The sequence below is a fragment of the Scatophagus argus genome, chromosome 12 (genome assembly GCF_020382885.2).
Source record: "Scatophagus argus isolate fScaArg1 chromosome 12, fScaArg1.pri, whole genome shotgun sequence".
In the NCBI taxonomy this organism is placed as follows: domain Eukaryota; kingdom Metazoa; phylum Chordata; class Actinopteri; family Scatophagidae; genus Scatophagus; species Scatophagus argus.
Window position 1 is genome coordinate 17,644,344 of NC_058504.1, and position 20,304 is coordinate 17,664,647.

The following is a 20,304-nucleotide window of genomic DNA, read 5'->3' on the forward strand; positions in this document are numbered from 1 at the left end:
TTATGTTCCCTGCCAATCCCCAGTTATGCATAAAAATGCCTCTGAAATGAAATCTTTATCAAAAGAGCCACAAGGTTCTCCTTACAAGGTGTTTTCAAATAAGCAGGCGTGATTATCATACCTCCATTGGGAAATATGCATTTACAGCTTGGAGAATGAGAGGCAATAGGGTAACTGTTAACAATGTTTTCCCAAGTTATGGTGCATAATTGCATACTTCTGTTATTGCACCTTTATTGCTGCTAATACAGAGAAAGCCCATTAGATAGTGTGCTAAGGTGAACAGTAGCCTGCAGTGCAGTGGGTGCACTCTTTTAAAAGAGATGCATGAGGAGCGTAATGAGCACCGGGCCGCAGAGGGAGGGTTGCTAACACCAAGGAATGCATGTTCAAGCTCTGAAAAATACTGTGGGAGTCAGTTTTGCCTGTTATGCTGTAAATATATGTGGCTGTATATATGCTGCTGCAGCCCATTTGGTATAATGGAACTGACCTTTTATTCTTTTAGTACATGTGTCTTATCATTCAAAATTTTTCAGTGAGGTAAAACTGTGGTCTATATAATATTTAAGAATATATTATGATCATATGATATACAGAATAATGTTATTATTTTCACATGTGAAGCAGAAGTAGTGTAAAGACTGATCAAAGCACGTACCATTACCCAAAGATGACATTTTGACTTGTTTTTGTAGCTGTCACTGCTCGTCCCTGCATGCCGTCTCGCATGGATGCAGCTGCAGCTAACAGTGCACAGCAGATTACTCTGCACACAGGCTGATAATGACCATTGACTTGGCTTGGACGTGAACGCGCGCTCCGCGAGCTCCGGTCATTCCTCTATACTATGTGCATGGTCGCTCCCTCGGTGCTACCGCGCGGCCGTGGCTCACGTTCAGAGCATGCCCGCCCGCCTGCCGCTTCTCCGCTCTGAAGAGAAATCAACGGAAGACGTGCCGCTTGCACACAGCTGCATCCGTCCGGTTTTCGTCCATCTTTTCTAGTCAGCATTGTTCCCTATAACGGTCATCAGCGAATGGATTGCTCCATTTGATTCTCCGATTTGGTGAGATGTTGTATCGGAGGCTTATAGCCTATCCTTTTGATTAGCACACCCCTCACCTCCCCTGCGCTCTCATCTCACGGTGTATGCAATAGCGGCTTGTCGGGATAGTCGGGGCAAAGAAAAGTATGCAATAAACAAGTGTCAAGTAGCTTTGGGCCGTTCGACTGGAGGGAAGGAAAAGTTCAAGTTGAAGGAGGAGGATTATGCAGTGAGTGCTGGAAACAGGTACGTGATATTTAAAATACATTCCAACAGTAAAGATGCTTGTGTGTTCCGGTTGTTTACGCACCAGCATCTGTGACCACAAACAGCACGTGTGTGCGCAATCAGTTCTTGTGGCGAGTAGGACGGGGAGGGCAGCGCGGAGAGATGACATTGAGGTGTCTTTTATCGGAAGTAACATTTCGTTCAGTGGCACTGGTCACACGGGGCTCCTTTCGCGTCTCCGCAGCGTCGTTTGTGTGTCAGTTTGCTCAGTTGTCTGTTAATAATCCCCAAGAAAGGGATGACCTTATAGCAATCGCTACGGAGAGAGGTTTGCACAAAACAGATCTTACACGGCATGCCAACAACCCTGTCTGTGATCAGATCACTAAAAATCACACGTGTCCTTGTTGTGAAGGGCTTATTTCCTTCCAACGGTCATACGGGGTATGTCAGATTTGTTGTGGTGCCCCATCCGACACGTTTATGGGTACCGCAGCGCAACATCCTCGTTACATCCCTTTCCATACGTGCGCAACAAAGTGAGTTTATCGTTCGAAAGAGCTGCTCTCACTTCATCTTGACAAAGATGCAGTTACTAGTGGGCTTTAATTGGCTGCTTGACCTGTCATTATCGCTCATCTCCTCTCCTCTGGACCGCTACAGCTGTGTGTCGCCGCGGTGCGTCCGCTCGGCCGCAGCCGCTGGCTTGTATGCTTTCCACATTTCATTTTCAGTTAATCTGTTCAGAAGCACCAACTGCTACACTCCACTTTATATTTTCTACAGTCTTTGTATTCACCCTCTTGCTTCCATGCAGTCATATAGGACTATTGGATTAGAAATAATGCATGGCATTATGCTTTTTGTAGAGGACTAAATCAAAGGTCCAGGCAGCGTAGGTGCGTGTGTGCTGAGCTGAATTTTAATGTTTCCTCTGCTGCCATGCTTGTGTGTGTGTGTGTGTGTGTGTGTGTGTGTGTGACACAGAGAAGCTGAAAGCCATAGCCCAGCTGGCTCCTCTTGAGCTGCATTGAGGACTACAACACTGTAGGGCACTCGTTTGCTCAGGAACAAATTTTTATTGGGCAAGAGCGTTACTATTAGTTAAAGGATATAATGCCATATACAATGAGCTTAAGGTTGCATTGGAAAAAAGACAAACTTTTGGAATCAGTTGTGTATCAAGGGATAAGGCCCACACACCAGCTGTAGATCATAGACTGTGGCAGTCGCCAGCATCTTATGACATGAAAACACACAGACACACACACACATGTCACGCAGATCTTGATGATAAGGCGTCCTGCTGAGATTCACACTTCAATCTAACTGGTACACTTTCTCACTGTGGCCCTTCTATCTCCTCCTCCACCTTTAGCGCTTGTCAAGCTTGCCTGCCTGTGTGATCTCTTGTGCTCTTTGATCTCTCTCCCACTTTCCATCCTCCCATCTTGAGCTTTTGACAGGGGCATATAAATCAAAAAGAACGCAAAGCCAGATTGTCATGCAGTCATTACGTGGCATATATTTAAATATACATATCTAGAAACAAGTGCACATTGTGTACTTAACTATGTTTACTTTATTCACATGGGAAAGTACCGCCATCCACCTTTGGTCTTAACTCTGCCTGGCATTATAATTAGGCTCAGTGTGTTTTGTGTGTGTGTGTGTGTGTGTTCACCCATGCCACAGTCTTAAGTACTAATAGGAGCTCACAGTGGACAGCAGCAGGACGTGTCAACCGCAATCTCCAGACAAGCCCTCAGGGTGTCCCATTTGGCACGGCTACCCACACACACACAGACACACACATAAACAGACCTGAGAGGTTTAGACTGGACTCAAGGGTCTTGAGCACTATGGGTTCTCTGAGTCCATGTCCTTGCTGGACCTTCACAGCGATTCAACAAGATTAACACTGAGCTCTTGCCACGGGAATACACTGTTGATTGACTTTTACACACACAAACTTTTCTGTGCATGCCAGATATCCATTAATTCACACAAGAATATGATGAGAGAGTGAGTCTTGTTTGTTAATCTCTTCCCACTCTCTCTTTTCCTTTATGTGGGTTACGTATTTGCACAAATATTTCACTGCAACACCTGTGAAGCCTGGAAAGAGGAGCATCAGTCTTCATTAGACTGAAATGAGGATGGCCTGGTTGAATAAATGAGTATCATTGAGTGTGTGTGTGTGCGCGTGCTGGTGTTGAACCCTGTAGCCTGCTCTGACCCAGCTGACAGATGACTGCAGTGATTTCCAGGGTTCAGCAGATTAGGGGATTAAAGACTGAAGGCTTCACACAATAACCCAAATGCATGTTTGTGGCGGTAAACGTGCACATGCAGACACATACTCTCATCAGACAAACAACCATGCACTGTCAGGGCTGCGGGGCTGTTTAGAGGTCAATGATATCCAATGTGGCCCCTCTGCTGTGTGCTGTTTTGCAATGTGTATATAGGACCGTCCACACTCATCCATGCAAACAGATGGAAAACAGCATTAGAAAACCTCAAGGGTCCAATCTCGCTAATGCCGTTTTCTTACTACAGGCGTGACCCACATCAGAGCCTCACTGATACATTTTTGTCCTTCTCGACTAATTCAGAAACCACTCAGTGTTAGATAATGAACCATCAAAGTGAGCTGAACGTTGTTGACAAAATTTAAATTCAAATAGAAAATTGCCACCATTTTGTACATTGTTCTAAATTTTATCAAGGTTAACTACATTGCAGCACGTAAACTGTAAACTTCACTACTACCCGCTCATATTTTATGTCTCTCAGGTATAATTACCTGAGAGGCTGTAAAGTGGCACTTATTATTTGGCTTTGAAAGATTTCATGTATTGACTACTTTGGTTTTGGAAACACCATTTGCTACACTTTTATGTTTTAATCTGGATATTTTAACAAGGTTTGAAAGGCGAAGTATTGCTACCACTGATGGTGCAACCACATCAACATTAGTTTTAATTTAAAATCTATCAACTTTAGCCTGCGAGCTAAGTTTAGATTTTTGTTTTTCTTCTGAAGATGCTCAAGAGATATACAAACCTTTTGCTAAAAACCTCAACATTTTGTTTTTTTGTTTGTTGTAAGTCATTTTCACAAGCCGGTCTTGTTTGATCATGGCTAAATAGAATTCATGAGTGTTTTATTATCATGAGTGTTTTGTTTAAATATTGCAAGGAGGTTTGCGGTACATTAGACCATAGCATTTTATCTTTTGGGACAGAGCAGGATATGTGGTAGTGGAAGCAGAAACAACCTATTGTCACTACTGATTAACGAAGAACACTGACCTTTACAGAGTAGGGAGGTGGATGAAAAGGATGGTCTTTGTGACAGAATGTGGAGAGGAGTCAGAATCGTACAATTTTGCTGTAATTGTCATCCTGGTAAACAGAAAATACTAGCTTAGCTTTGCTCTGTGTGTCTTACTACCCTCTCTCTGCTATTCCACAAGCTCATGGCTTTTTTGGGCCAGAAATACAATTAACTCGGTGTCATAAATCCAGATCCAGAAGAAAAAACTGCTGCAGGAATGGCTTCACTTCTATTATGCAGCCCTGGTTTGGCCTCCTTCAGAATAGCTTTAGGGTTGCATGACATACAACATTGTCAGAAAGGCTGACACTGTTGTATCATCCCCCTCGATTTCTACTGCATCTAACCAGTCACACACTCCTTTTTGTCCCCCTCCACATTTTCTTGCTCTGGCTGTCTAGTCCTCATTTTGATCCATTCATGCTCCATTGTCCACCCTATTTCACATTTCAGCATTTCAGCTTTCAACATTAATTGTGCTCCTTCTTCTTGCTGAGGCAGATGTAGGAATAGCCTGCTGAGTTTATTTCAAGAGGCTAAAATTACAAAGAATTGCTTATGAAGGAGCAAATTAAATGTAATAATTGATTAATCGGTGGGTAGGCCCTAGGGAAACTGCAGTTAAAGAACTGGTTGATGACATCTCCCATGGCTCTCTGAAGTACTGTCAGTACAACCATATATATATATTTTTAATTCTTACATGCTTGCAAGTTTAAATTAAATCAGTAGACACCCCCCTCACCACTTGGCAGAGTCCAACACTAACTGGGAAGGAGTTTGACTTATTGCCAGCAATGCAAACCAAGTTCTCACTCCGACAGTATAGAGACTGGATGGCAAGTAGCAACAGTCCATCCATCCCATATTCCTGGAGAACCTCCCACATGGTACTTCAAGGGACATGTTTGTATGCCTTTTCCAAGTCCACAAAACACATGTGGACTGGTTGGTCAAACTCCCATGATTCCTCCATTACCCTTGCAAGGCTGTGGAGCTGGCCCAGTGTTCTACGGTCAGGACAAAAACCACATTTTTCCTCTTGAATCTGACGTGTAACTAACGGAGGGGCTCTGAATGAAGTGCCACTTCCCCTTCCTGAGTTGCCAGAGGGTTGGCCAGAAATTCTGCGAGGCCAACCAAAAGTCTTTCTCCATGGTCTCACTGAACTCCTCCCACATCCAGGTATTTGCTTCCGTGACTGCCCGAGCCGTGCATCGTTTGGCCTTCCAGAAGCTGTCAGCTGACTCAGGAGTCCCACCAGCCAACCATATTCTGTAGGACTCCTTCTTCAGCTTGACGGCACCCTTCACCCCTGGTGTCCACCAGCTGCTTCGAGGATTGCAGCTGCGGCAAGCACTAGTGACCTTCTGACTGCAGCTTTGAACAGTTGCCTCAGGAATGGCAGCATGTAACATGGACCACTAGGACTCCATGTCCCCCACTACTCCTCCAGTCGAAGCTCTGACCTAGGTGGGAGTTCAGTTCAGTTTATTTATATAGCGCCAAGAGAAGGAGCACACAAACAGAGATTCATAGCAACAACAATATTACCAGGAGTAGTGGAACTATAGATAGTGATAATGATGAAGTATACAGAAGGCACTATGGTGATTATGATAACAATAATGGTAACAGTAATAATGGTAGCGGCAGTACAGAGAAGTAATAGAATTAAAATAGATTATGAATAAACAGTAGTAATCGCAGTAGGTTTCAAGCAGGACCGCAGCAAGCATTTTTCCATGCCACCTGATCAGTTGACAGCTCTGTTCCTCTCTTCACCCAAGTGTCCAAAACATACGGCCACAGATCCACTGATATGACTATAAAGTTGATCATTAACCTGCAACCTAGGGTGTCTTGGTGTCAAGTGCTATTATGGACACCCTTATATTCGAATGGTGTTACTTATAGACAAACTGTGACTAGCACAGAAGTCCAATAATTTAACGTCACATCAGTTCTGCTCTGGTAAGGCATTCATCCCAATCATACCCCTTCATATCACACCATTGTTGCCTATGTGAGTGTTGAAGTCCCCCAGCAGAACTATGGAGTCCCCAGTGGGGGTTTCTTCCAGCAGCCGTCCCAAGGACTTCAAAATAGGTGGTTATTGTGAACTGTAGTTTGGTGCGTAAGCACAAACGAAAGTCGGGACCCGCTCCCCAACCTGAAGGGACAGGGAAGTAACCCTGTCGTTCACCAGGTAAAATTCCAACATGCAGGCAGAGATCTGCGGGGCTGTAAGTAAACCCACTCCTTCCCTCTACCTCTTACCCGAAGCAACTCCCGAAAAGAGAAGAATCCAACCCCTATCAAAGAGAATAGTTCCAGAGCCCAAGCTGTACCAAACTCTATCTGGGTGGTATTGCTTGACTTCACCCACAAGCTCAGGCTCCATCCCCACCAGTGAGGTGACATTCCATTTCCCAACAGCTAGCTTCCACTAGTGGAAATCAGACCACCAAGGTCCCCACCTTTGTCTGCGGCCACAACCATAATGCACCAGATCCCTTTGACTCCTGCGGGCGGTGGGACCACTGGAGGAGCAGACACTTGTCCTTGTTTTTCTTCTTCAAAGAGGTCTTTTTGAATTGCACTTTGTCTGGCCCTTCCCCCAGGACAGGGTGCTCAAATCCCTCCACCATTCCTTATATGTGGCATCCTCTCCCACCACATCCCCCATAATTCTCCCCTCCCCAAACCAAATTTCACTTTTGCAGACAGTTTGTAAAGACAGACATAGTTTTCCCTCCAAAAATACTGGGTTTGTGGATGAGGAGAAAGAGTGCAGAGAAGTTTGTGGGCTTACTTTGTAGAAGCCTGTGGGTTGCATATTATTTAATTAAGGTCAACACAGTGGATAACAATATGTAGTGCATTGCAATTGAAATATAGCTGTGAATATCTCTTTATGGGAACACTGATTCTCAAAATTGCCACCAAGATACATATTAGAAGTGAAATTAGTCAGTGATACACTAATGTAATGTGTGTCATCATCTGACAGACATTACCTGTACTGTTTCTTAACATAATCCAGTATTGGCTTTTACTTTCAGATTCATTACATTCTGTATTGTAAAAGTATATTGAGTGGATGATCAAAAGGCCCTCAAAGCCTTCTTGCCACAAAGCCTTTCTAACATGTGCTGAACATGAAAAGGCACTTTGATTAAGTCGAGGCACAAAAACTACTTGGTTAGATTTAGAAAAACAGCGGTGATGTTTTTGTTTCACACAAGAAGCAAACCGTCAAAGTGGTGTTTGTGACTTTCCCTTAAACCCCTGCCTCCACCCTTCTTGGGCCTTTCATGTGTTTCTTAGTTACTGTTTGTGACCTTAATGACCGATATTTGTCTTTCAAGGGGCTGTAACTCAGACCACGTGCTCAGAGTAGCATGTTTTGTGTATGCATGTGTGTGGTGTGTGACACCCAGCATTAGCTGTGCTTTAGAGGAAGTGAAGCTTGTAGAGCGCAGCCTTCATCTTGGATTACCATGCCCATGGATCCTGTGGGTTTTTGTGCTGGAAGAGATGGCAGAGTGGGATGATATTCACTACATCTGTCTGACAGCTGACCGACTGGTTTTAACTCATTCTCATGTGCTCATGGCGCCTTGTTGTGAGCTTTCTGGTTAGAATTAAGTTGAGAAAAAATAGTCTCAGGCTCATCTGCCTACTTGCATGTGCACCTGTGGACAATGAGTATCAAGTTTTGTAGCACAGACCACATCATGTAAGGCCATCAATAACCAATAACAGTGGATGATTTGGATGAAACCTTGTGCCAGAAAAACAAAGACTATTATATATTCTGATTTTTTGATCAAACACTGGTTAAAACAAGCAATCCGAAGATGTAATTTTAGACTTAAGAAACAATTGGCAGATTAATTCAAAATGAAAAATAATGTTGGTTGCAGCCTTAATTCCCTAATGAGTGACATGTTCATCCAGTCATGTCAACTGTCTGTTGAAGTATGAAAACAGTTTAAAGACTGATCACTTTGTAAAGTCATATTTGCCCCACTTAAGATCGAAAGCAGGCAAAGGGCTCTTAAGCCTTATACAGGTCACAAAGAATCAAACAGAACTTCCTTGGCTTTCTTTTCTCTTTGCAGAGAGAAAGTATACAGAAACTAGAAAGTTCTTTTATCTGTTGGCCCTGCAGTGCAAGATTTCTTTTTAAAACTATTTCCCATTAGTGTGGAGAGGTGAGTAGTCTCCCAGGCAAATTATAAATTCTCCTGCTTCTTCGTTCTGTCTCTGTTTTGAGAAATGCAGTGAAAAGTGGTCTTATCCTCTGCTGCTCTTATGTCTGGTCTGTTGAGTTATGCTCAAAGATATGCGCAGTCATTGCTCAGTCCTACAGTCCCAGTCATGCTATGATCATTCTGCTCCTTAAGACTGGAAATGCAGTTAGGATCATCATTGATAATGCTTCTACAATCAGCTGAGGGCTGTGCAGGTTGCATAAACGTCTGCTATAAAACATCAGTTGTCGAGGACATGTCAGCTACAAGACTCATCCAAGCACATATGAATCCAGGCATGCACACATGTATTCATGCTAATAATGCCACACAGGAATTCTCGTGGTTTTTCCATTTATTTTACACAAGCTCCTCTACCCTTGAATGATTCCCCTTTATGGGAACATTCAATTCCACGCCTTTCACAGTCAATGGAATAACCACAAACTCTCTGTGGCAGCCAATGAATTCAAGAAATTTAGTGAACCTTCCACCCTATTGCTTATCCCCACCCTCTCTCTCTCTCTCTCTTTCTAAGCAGACATGCTTAGTTACAGTCTAAAATGGTCTTGTGAAGGAGTACGGGAGTTAAGATGGCATCCCTCGAGACTTTTCAGAGAAGTAATTTAATAAACTATGATATTTTCCCACTCCACAAAGGAAAGAGAATAGACTCAGAAAAGTAATGAAACTCAGCTGTTGAATTTTTAATATTACAGAATCAATTTCCTGCACTTGAACATAACCAAGAATGGTTCTTCTACCTAAGTTGCAAAATGCACAATATAGCATTGACATCTGACTAACTTCTTTTTCCCACTGATGTCAGAGTGGGGAGGTCTTTTTGATCAGAATTTTTGTTCAGTGGTATTTCTTGGCTTCCAACTGCCCTCAAGCATTTGAGTTGTGCACAGTCACTACTTAGAAAGTTTAGGAGAAGCTACTTCACAAGAATGGATATATGTCCTCAGCTGTTAATTAATAATAAAATAATAATGACCAAATGCACAAGTTGCATCCAATCTGACAGTGTGAAGTTTCAGATTTATGGGTGTAGAATAGTGTAAAATTCTAATTTTATGCATATTTTAAAAAATGTTCTCAAGAACTCTCAGTTAATCAAATACCACCACTGTACCAGTTTGAACTGGGCACAATTATTTACCATACTCTGACACCCCAAAAGCAAAACAGAGGTACCAGTACTCAAGATAGAAACATCAATAGCCATTGCTATGGTATTTACAGACAAATATTTACAGATTCAGCTGCAAGCAAAATCCATAGCGAAAAAATAGGACATTGCCTAATCTTACCATTATTGTATTTTACAGTCCACAAAAAAAAAAAAAAAAAAAATCTGATCATATCCTTGTCCAGTTTGTCCCAGGCAGAGATAAACCAAGTCAAATCAATGGCAGTGTTGTCCATTGTAGTGCTCTTATTCTCCATCCATCCACCCATCCATTTTCTATACCGCTTATCCGTCAGGGTGCTCTTATTCTCTAAAATCCTTTTAGAGCTTGACAGCCTTGTAAATTTAGTGAGTGGATATGGGTCTTTCTGTGTCATGATGGCGTGACACTGTAGAAATCTTTGTAGTCAACTCCTGCTTGCCACAAACATCTTCCCTTCAATGACTTATTTTTATCATTTTTCTTGATACTCAATCATTATGTCTGCCCCACACTGAGTACCAATAAATACATTGTGAAAGCCTTGTCTCTAGTCTGTTTCAAAGTGCGATTTTATTTGGGGGGCCTTTGTTTGTGTCGACCAGGACCTCGGCTGTTGTCAGAGGCCCAGATTTCAATTTATGACTGCTTTTACTTGAGGAAATACGGAAAATCAACTTCTTCAGTTTGGCTTTTGGAAATTCACTGCCTCTCATAACACTGTGCCAGTAAATTGGTGAAAAATTAGTGTGTCTGCTGAGTGTCATATTTCTGTCACTGCCAATTGGAACTGGAGCCAATAAATGCCAGTGACTTCAGCAGAATCACTTGACCTGGGCATGAATGCCAATTGTACTCTTTCCCATTGGGAGCAAAAGCCAGATGTGAATGGCTGTTACTGGGTTTTTTGACCAGTATGAATCTAACCTTTACTGTACCTTCAGCATTATGTATTTGCATCAGCCACTTTTCTTTTCTAATCTTATCATCCCATAGTTGCCATGTGCTGATGTAAGAGAAATAAATCTTTTCCAAAATGTTGGCATCGAAGGTTTAAAGAATGTTATTTCATTTTTATCACAGCTTTGAAAAAGCATTTAGTGTGTTTTTTCTGGTAACAGGGTTGAACTCAAAATATCTAATACACTTGACAGTTATGTTCTGCTTTCCTCTCAAATCTTGATTTAGAGTATTACTACCATTATTATTGCTTTTTTTTAAGTTTTGTCACTAATAGGATTCTATACATTTGATCAATCATTCGATTAAGTTACTGGTATTTGGTAATTAGCACTGTTTCCTAACTTTAATGCTTCTGTCAAGGCTGTTGGTTGTTTGTTTACTGCAGATATGCAATGACACTCCTTTTACCCCGACTCCACTGCTAAGTGTGGCAGAGAGAGAGAGAGAGAGGGAGGTCAGGTGATGATTTATGACCGCGATGCTGCATTCCAGCACAGGATGATTAATCTCTTCTGGGAACACTTCACGAGTACAAGTTTAACCTACCTCGGCCTTGCACACACATGCACGCAACACACACAGACGCCAGTGCGCACACACAAACACGACCACGCACACTCTGCATGGCTGACAAGCAGGACATAAACGCAGGGGCACAGTGCACTCAGGTGCTTTTGTATGCAATTCATGCACAACTCCACTCCGACCCTCCCACCCTCTGCTCTCACACGCACACACATTTGAGCCCCACCCCCACTTACACCCTTCCCCTCTTTTCATCTCTGCCTACCTTGTTCATTCTCTTTTCTTTCCTTCTCTGACCTCAGTGGTGCAATGTCTCATATTCACCCCTCTCCTCTTTTGCCTCATCCATTCATCACAACCAGTCACAGACGCTCACACTCAGACAGAGAAAGAGACTGAGCATAGGAGGAACAGAAATAGTGAGAGAGCCTCTGTATAAGGCTATTTGGCTCTAGTACCAGTGAGCATAAGGCTATAGGATTAGTGCTGCTAGGTGCTAAAAGCTTCAATGTCTTAATAAGCACAGAGAAAGGCAGGGACTGGCCGTATCAGTGTGAAACAGCTGGGTGTCTGTGTGTGTGTGTAAGTGTGGGTACTCAGGTTGTCTGCACAGGTACAGATACTCTTTGGCAGCCCTGGGCCAAGCACATTGAGAGGATAAGTGTAAATACCACAGGCTGCATCTGAAGCTCTATTACTTGAGCACACTTCAACGAATCGTTCAACAGTTATGCTCATTGAAACACAGAGGGTGGTTGAACACAGCTTTATTGTAATGAAGTCATTTATTGTAATGGAGAGCATTTACAGTCAACTGTATTTTAGATTCCTACACTTTTGTCATTACAGCTTCCCTGTCTCTTTATCGAGCCTCCTCTCTCTCTTTTCTAGTGTGTCTCTCTGTCTTTCTAGTGACCAACTTTTGCACAGGGACCCCAACTGTCTCTCTTGAGGTTGGGATTCTTTTATAGGAATGGGATTTGCAGTAATTGTGACATTTATAGAAACATGTAGTTGTTGTGGTGCAACACAGGACATATAAACACATGATAAAATAAAAACAGTTATAATGCATTTAAAAGATGGGGAGTAAGGTCATTTTAATGAGACATATATGTTTATTAGGTTAACAGTACTCAAAACACACAGTATTTCACACAGCTCTAAAAGGCTTATATGAACCTTTATGTAGGCTTAATGCTGTCAAGAAACTCTCTCTCTCTTTCTCTCTCTCTCTCTCTCTCTCACACACTGTAAATACCCATCAAGGCAAATATGTGCATTTTTTTCATACTATGAAGTTGTCATCATTAACCTTTAAGTCTTACTGCTTACTGGCTGCAACTAAAGCAATTTGATAATACAGGAAACACTCAATGAGCTGCCACTTTGTCAGCAATACAAAGAAGAGCAACTGCTGCAGCCAAATAAACATTTTAATAAAAAAGTCAGTCTGAAATAATGGCAATCTGATTTCATGCTGCTCTTGGCATACACAGTAAAAGGAGTTTGTTACCTTCCAGAGGAGGTGGAGATGTAGTCTGTGACTTGCAGCTCTTTATCTAATTTAAAGGAGCAGCTTCTCCTTGTTCCATTACTTCCTGCAATATTTAAAGCACATCTCTTATACAAAAATTGTCCGAAAAATGTAGTGACACATACATTACGTATGCTGCACCTGCAACTCTCATAATGCTTTCACTGTGTTGCAGCACTGTAGGAAATTTTAGGTTTTTATTAACAGTAACTCAGTACAGCTCTGATAAGACTGGCTGAGTGAACAGTAAACATTTAGGCTGATATCACTGAGATTAAAATAACAGTATTGCTGGATTATACGCATGAATCATTCCTGTACATTTGTATCAAATGTGGAAATAGTGGGTCTTGCACTAACTGAAAGCAACTATAGAGAGAGGCAATTACAGAATACATTGTATTATAGAACTTATTCACAATCAATCCCTGATGCTTAATCACATGATTTTTTTAATGCACTAAAAACCACACATAACGTTCACATACAGTAACTGAGCAAAGTCCCACTTCATACATTTATTCCTATATTTAAATGGAGGGCAGCTGCCGCCAGGTTGCAGCTTATTTCATTAACTAATGGTCACACTGTAGACACCGTTATGTCTACACTACATTTAAACACACATTCAATCATCCCCACTGTAATGCCACCCATACAATAATGACACAGATAGTACTGCTGGACACACTATGTCTCAGCTTTATTCATACTATTCCCACTGTGGAATTGCTTTTCCCTGCCAAATATGAGATAACTTTTTGATTAGATAGTCAATAGATTAACTAAACTGCATAATTATCCTGTAAGTCTGATACCTTGCTCCTGACACTTGGATAGCAGTGGAGGATGAATACCAGTTGGCAGAAGAACAGGAAAGTTCAATAAGTCATGTCAGACATAAACATAAATGCACATATGCTTCTGTGCCTATAGCTCCATGTCTTTTGGGCTTTATCCTTTAAGACCATCTCAATTCATAACATAGGTTGTGTCCATTATCAAATGTGGATTAGGGAGAGCAAAAGAGTACTTTATGATGGGGAAGGAATGGGAGAGAGTAATGTAATCCTTTGTGAAAGTGCCATCATATCACCCAACCCGACTCTATCTACTTACCAGCTCCAGAATGAATGAATGTCCTGAATGATTCTAATCTCATCACATGCATACACACATTATACGCACATAGACACACTTGCACCAGCACACACAGAGAATGACTTGTCCACACCATTGATATCTGATGTTTTCTAAAGAGAGGGTGAATAGCAATAACATGAGTGGATGTTGTGTCCGCGTTTGAAAATGTGTCCTGTGACATTTGCGTGTGTGTGAACGTGTGTTTCAGCATTTGATTGTGGTATGTCTGAAGTTATGAGTTATATTTGTAATGTCTGGACAGAACCTCTGTGGTGGCTCTGACCAGGTGTCATTGTGCCTTAAAATTTCGTTTTTTTTGTTTGTTTGTTTGTTTTGCACTAGTGTTGAATCTCAACAGGCCCCTGGCGTGATGAGACATTGTGGCTAATAAGGGCAAGTCACATCACAGTGTAAGTGCGTGTGTGTGTGTGTCTATCCACAGTCGCCTAGACACTAAACGTCTTTTCGTCCAATCCATTGTATTCTTTACTTTGCTACTGCTCTGCATTGATTTAAGAATATGTCTGAAACTGAGAAGGGGGGTCTGATAAGGACTGAGGACGGTTTGGGGAGCCATGTGTTTGATTTATACTGTGAAGTAATCTGGGGCTTTCAAGTCTGAATTGTTCCTTTTGAAGCATGCTGTATTCGATGTTCGTATTGAGTAGTTACCTTTGCTTGATTAAAGGATCACTCACAACCTTTTTTTATAGCTTGTTTGGCTTTGACTTTAGACACCATGCTCATTGAATTAATTTGTGTTGGATGCGCCATCTTTCAGGACACTCAATGAACTTAAATATATTCTAAAATTTACAGCTATACTAATTTTAAATTGATACAGGATAGTTTGCACATATATCTGTTAAATATATAAATTAAGCCACAAAATGCTATTATTTATCAAGGCATGGAACAGAAATATTTTTATTTATAAAATACCAGCATTTCTTAATGGTCATAAAGGGACATAAAGGGCAGTCTGTCACAATAGATAAAATATTTATGCTGTTGATTTCTTACATTTGACTTGAGAGTCAGCTATGTTGCAGCCAATTTAGGTGTTTAATTAACTATTAGTCATGCTGTGACACGAGTTGAAAGCTTTTCTTTTTCTCAGGTAATTTACAATCCTGAAAGTGAAGACTGAATGATATGATACCACTAATATTAGTATGTATAATTCTTCATTAGATTTTTGTATGAAGGATGCATGATGTCAAATGTCCCAATTAGCTGCTATTTAATTCCTTCATATAAAGTCTTTGCAATGGTAAAGAGCAAAATGGTTTGCAAGAGTAGAAAAAAAAGCTGTAGTAAATATGGTGAAAAAACACACAAAAACACTGTTGTAGGTGTAAAATTCTGACTTTTGTCATTGGTCCTCATGCATCTTTTTACTAAAACAAAACCCTTATTATACTATTAAACATGCTCAGAGCGAATGGTCAAGATTAGAAAAAGACTGCATTGCATTAGCTCTGGCTGAGTTCTACCCCTTAACTGCTGCGACAGCACAGAGCACATCTCTGCGATTAGACTCAAAATTGGAAATTTGCCTACAAGTGAAATCACTTCAAATATCATCTGGTGTAAGGTCAGCTCAGGGTATGTGAAAAGGCTTTAAAGCAATTTTGGTATAAAAATTTGGCTTTTGCCTCTAACTACTCAGACTATGTCTTAGAGCAAACACTCACATTCTGTGCTATTTTCATGGATTTAGTTTCATGGATTTTCATGGATTTAGGTTGTGAAGGCGCACCAACATAATCACTTAAACTGCCTTCGTGTTTATTATGTCTGCTGGTATTTCATTTTCCTCAACATGGATTTTATAATTCAAAAAGGAGCCAAATCCAGTGGGAGTCTGAAGCAGTCATTAAATCGGGGATACAGGACCGTGGATGGTGGGATCCTATGGATTCACCGGATGAAGGCAATCATATGGTCCATCAAAGATATAAAGGATATTGTATATTTTATTGTTTTTTCTACATTCCTTAAGTCAGTGCAATATTTTCCCACCTATCTCCATTTTCTAATCATTACTTTCTCATAGTATTTTGTAATTGCAGTTTGTCTAGGACTGACATGAATATTACTAACAGAAAATGTTACAACAGAGAGCAGGAGGATTTATATAAAAAAATATCCTATCTCTGCATACATAATTGAAATAAACACCTTGTTCATGTTAAACATCAGTAATAATTCTGTCAAATTTGTGCCAGCATTGTATTGTGCTGCATACTACACACACTTTGATATGATTACAGCCGCACATCTGGGTGCTGCTTTGCTGTCAGTTAGATGACGCCAAAATTCGTTAACGTCAATCTTACTCACTACTTGATTCCATCATCGGTCTTGACAGTATATTTTATTTCCTGTCATGCACACATTTGTGACTGGACTTTTGAGGATAAAGACTTGAAATCCAGTATAGTGACATATCTGTACATTTTCATTGTTATAAACAATATTACATGTGTCTCCTGAGTTTTCATTATTGAATCTGCCTTTATACTGCTCGGACTTCAATATTTTCGGCACAATAGCCGCCTGTCAGGGTGAAAACAGTGCTGCCAGTTCATCTGAGGGATGTGTACGTGGGAACGAAGAAAAAAATAAATTAAATAAAAATATATGAACACCGAGAATGAGGTAATAAGGTACTGCCAGTGTTGTTGTGGTTGTTGTTGCTGATGAGTTTAACTCTGGCATACTATCTGTATTGCCTCACATCACCTTACTGTCTCATCTGTAATCTCAAATAAAAACAAGAACAATAAAATATGAATACTAAACAATAACTGTTAAAAAAAAAAAGATTAAATCAGCGAAAAAATAATTTGACTGCATTCAAGACATGTTTTTGTTCCACAGTGAGGATTACGGTGGGGCTTTTAAACTGTTAGATTCCTGCTGCTTTTTAATATCTTGTGTGATCTATTTGTGTCCTTAGCTGCTAATAGCTAGAGGGAATCAGGGAAACACAGCAGGGGTGGTGCTCACATAATGGATTGGTTATTTTATGTGCACCCCTCCACCACCACCACCAATAAGATCGGATTGGGAATTTGTCTTTCTCTCCTTTTTACATTCATCACTTTTGTCCGAGTTCTGTTTTACTAGAAAACCAATGCTTGAGAAGCAGCGCTATAAAAACTCAGCCCAGTATTACTGTTATTTAGAGGCATGAGCTGGGCTTTTTTTGTTTTTTTTCACAGCTCAAGCCGAGACACAACATTAAGTATATGGCAAGGACCAAAATCCAGTGTAGGATGGAATTTCAGGACCCTGCACTCAACACTGGCAAGAGGATATCACACTGGGTGTGCTGAACTTGAGGAGCTCCAGCCCAGTGGGTGAGAGTGATTTTCTGAAGCAGTGAAACTGTAGTCTCCGTTTCACAGTCACAGCACTGGCACAGCTATGATAACAATGTGCCCTAAACCTGACTTATATGTTCTTATTTATTCGATGTGTCCCACAGTCACTTGACAATTATTCTGAGAAAAAGCAATTGCTAACAATGTACATGTACACATTGCCCTTCCCTCTCCCTCTGCTCAGGTTTGTCCTCAGCGCAGTAAAGCAGAACTGCAGCTGATGTTCACAATCACGCGTTTAGAGACGGGTGAGAAAGAGCTATTTTCAAAACGCCTTCCTGACAACTTGGAACAATTTTGGAAGTTTTGAGGACAATCAGCCTGCTAATTCTGCATTAATTAGTGATAAACTATGAAAAGCCAAAGCAAGTTAATGACTACTTTCGGAGAAAGGGGGGGAGGGGGTGAACGCAAAATGTGTTTTCCTCATGCAATACTGCAATGACAAGAGAAGAAAAGAGTAACTGGCAGATAACATTTCTCCATGCAATTACAACATCTTTGATCATCTATAGGGACCAAACAATTCTCCATAACAAATACTAAAAGCAGCAATACTGGCTGATGTTGCATAAATGTTTTAGAAACGTGGTGCTTGTTATGGGCTAGACCAATCCTCAACGGACCAATTTACCCAGCCCTTATAATGGCATCTCTAATGCCTCGGTCTACATGAAAATAAACAAGTCTGTAAAAAGGAATTTTCAATGTATTGTATTATTGCTTGTTCCCTAAGAAACAAATTGATCTTTTTATGGAATACAATCTATAAAGCAAGGCGGTAGCTATTTTATGACATTTATGATAAACTAACTAGTGAGCCAGGTTTTATAACTTCACATTTCAGCATTGTAGACAGAATTTTTAAACTGATCCGGTTGACTACACCTGGTCCGTGAAGCATCTCTGTGGGTGTGTGCGTGTGTGTGCTTGTGTTTGTGTATAAGGGAGATTGAGTACAATCTCTGCTATAGCTGTATGGCTGATTCCCTGATCTAGCAGGTTAAGGAGTGCTTTGGCTCTGTGCTGTTGACCCATCTGGACAGTTTTCCACCCTGGCCTGCAGTTGGATCACTGGAAGCTCATATCCCCAGCATCTTTTCAATTCACACCTTCCACATTACAGCTGTCACAAAGTTTTAATGGTCAGCGGCCCTTTATACACCCGAAGTTTTTGTGTGACTCCTGTGTGTGTGTGTGTGTCTGTAATCCTTTGATATATGCACACACAGATACAGACAGATAACTCATATTATTTTTCCATATTTTTCTATGCTGCTGTAACACTGATCCCTTTCAATCTTTTGTCGGTTGCTTTAGCTGCTGTGCAAATATTGTATCGCCTCTGTTTTTTATTTATTTATTTAGCCCATCTTAGCCAAGAGCTCAAGCTTGATGTGACCTCGTACACACACTGTGAGAGCCAAAGAGGATCAACACTCCGATCCACTCAGATTACCACCTCTCTGTCGATCTCTCTCTCTCTCTCTCTCTCTCTCTCTCTCTCTCGGTCTCTCCCTTTTTCTTTGCTGTCCACCTGGCAATGAATGGCTACTCCATCCAGAAGTTACATTTGGACAAGGACAAATTGTACAGCAGGCGCACACACACATCCACTCAAACGCAGACACCACTGCAGGGCTGGGTAGCATTTGAGGGGCAGAATGTCAGCTGACCAAGGCATTGGTGGCTCCCAGTCATCCACGGCTGCCAACTTCACTAACATCAGCTCTACTCCACAGTAATAGGACAAAGGCAGTCTGCTTTTTTCTGCAGCTTTTAATAGGACAGCTCATCCGTGTGTGCCTGTGTGCGTGTGTGTGTGTGTGAGAGAGAGAGAAAGACTGAATCAAAGAGGACACAGAGCGAAGAGGAGGGGCATAGTTAGCATCAATGGGACTTTGTTCCTTTTTTGTGACTTAAACACAAGCAGGTAGTAGGACAGTGGGATTAGCCAATGAGGCTTCAGAGATGACAGCAACATCTGGTGCTGCTCTGATGAAATCAGTATTAACCACAATATAAATTAAGCCGTCACTACCTATTCAAATTATCAGAGAAAGGAAGGCATGACTGCTTTTTACATTTATGCTGGACTTGACTTTTGAGCCATATTGAAGTGTGTGTTTATGTTTTTTAATTATATCTTGTTCATATGCTTGATTTACTCTACTGTGATGAAATGCTGCAAATTATGTTCCTCTCTCCTTACCCCTTTTTACCTTCCAGGTATTTTCTACTTTAGCATCACACCCCTACGCACATATGCACATATAGACTGTACAATCACACTTATCTCAAAATAGAGTGCTTTCACTGATGAAAAAAACATTGCAATTTGCGCAGCATCACAAACAGTAATGTGACATATTGGAATATGACATGTAGGTTGGACTGTTTGATGAGAGACGCCGCATTTGAAAATAAGTGTGGTAGACTCATGTATAGACGCACACACGCTAAAAATTGTACTTGGCCATTGTTACTTAACTCCCAGTCATCCTCCCACACACGCACAGCAGCAGCAGGGCAGCCAGCCTCTTGACACCATTCCATTTAGCCCACTCTCCTGCCGGAGGGTTCATTTAATAACTCACATAGCCGGAATGCAGCCATAGCGTGAAACAATTACTTTCCAGAAGAAACAGAGGAATCAGGGGAAATGAGAGAAAATGTAACCTCGAAAGAAGAT

The 20,304-nt window shown here is 41.2% G+C and overlaps 1 protein-coding gene across 1 annotated transcript in view; it reads left to right on the forward strand.

Annotated features, from left to right (window-relative positions):
* The first annotated feature begins 791 nt into the window (after positions 1-791).
* LOC124067984 (teneurin-2) overlaps positions 792-20,304 on the forward strand; it is a 65,051-nt gene continuing 45,538 nt past the window's right edge. Inside the window, exon 1 of the mRNA XM_046405810.1 lies at positions 792-1,294. The gene's annotated coding sequence lies outside the window, so the exon portion shown is untranslated. The remainder of the gene's footprint in view (positions 1,295-20,304) is intronic.